The sequence below is a fragment of the Poecilia reticulata genome, linkage group LG7 (genome assembly GCF_000633615.1).
Source record: "Poecilia reticulata strain Guanapo linkage group LG7, Guppy_female_1.0+MT, whole genome shotgun sequence".
Lineage (NCBI taxonomy): Eukaryota > Metazoa > Chordata > Actinopteri > Cyprinodontiformes > Poeciliidae > Poecilia > Poecilia reticulata.
The window spans coordinates 4,439,402-4,440,588 of record NC_024337.1 but is presented as its reverse complement, the minus strand read 5'-3'; positions in this window follow the sequence as shown (position 1 = coordinate 4,440,588).

Genomic DNA, 1,187 nt, shown 5'->3' with positions numbered 1-1,187 from the left:
ATGACCTTGATGAGATGAAGTACTGACTCTAATTTTCAGACAGAGTGATGCGGTGTTGCCGTACGAATGACAATAATCCTCAAAAAAAATTAACTTTGGATTTACTGTCAGCCTTAATTTAAGCAGGAATCATTTGCTCCACAACGCCCCCTGGTGTTAGGATGCTCAGATTGAAGTGAAAGAAGCAAACAGAAGGTGAAAGCGTGGCATGCTAGTGTTAGTTAACAAAACCGTACTTGTTGGAAGCTTTTCCTGAGCAGTGACTGCATTATTGCTCAGTATGTGTTTGTGAATGAACATGAACATGATGTAATGGTGGAAAACCTTTCTTTTGTAGCCAATTTTTCCATAAAATTCTTTGAAGCCGCCAGTCTGTTTTGTGATCTCTGAAAGACGCCTTGATTAAGAGTTTCCATTTCAACGTTGTTCTTGATCATCAGCTGCTTTCTACTCGGTATTATTCTGCCAGTGATTCTGATATAATTTAGACATGATTCTAAAAAATATAATTCAACTCTTTCTACTTCATATACACAGTGTCACAGACTTTGACAAGTCCTTGATGGTTGTAGTTTATGATGAAATTTAACATCAGTATTTTTTTTAACAGGTGCCCTTTACATACACGAGTGTCCAGCAGGACCAGTTGTTCCAGTTTATATGATGGTGTTTGGGATCTTGGTCCTGCTGATGATGGCCCTGATCGCCCTGCTGAAGCTCCTCTCTCCAGCAGCGCAGAGTCACAACACCTGGGTCGTCTTCTTCACCATCCTGTTATTCTTGATTTTCGTCTGGCTTGTATTCGGTCAGTCCCAGCTGAGAAYYAWTCTCCAGGCTTGWCTGTGATGTCGTGTTYTGTTTGCTAGCAAACTATGTTGTTTCTTGCTAAGGTGAACATGAATCAATTGKATGTTTGTCTGCTCGCTCTCTCTGCACCCACACAGGCAGCTACCACATTTATTCCATATATCCACCCAACTATGAGAAGAACACCACAGCTTCCAACAGCTCCACCAGGAGGATCACCGTTCCTGACCTCCTGACCTCAGAGAACCARAGCCTTCACAGCCGCAACCACAGCCTGAACTTGTGGGAGATGATTCAAATTCTCAACATCACAAACAGAGGGACAAACGGAAACCTGACAAGCGCTCACAAACAGCCGCATCAAGTCACGCCTGTCTCAC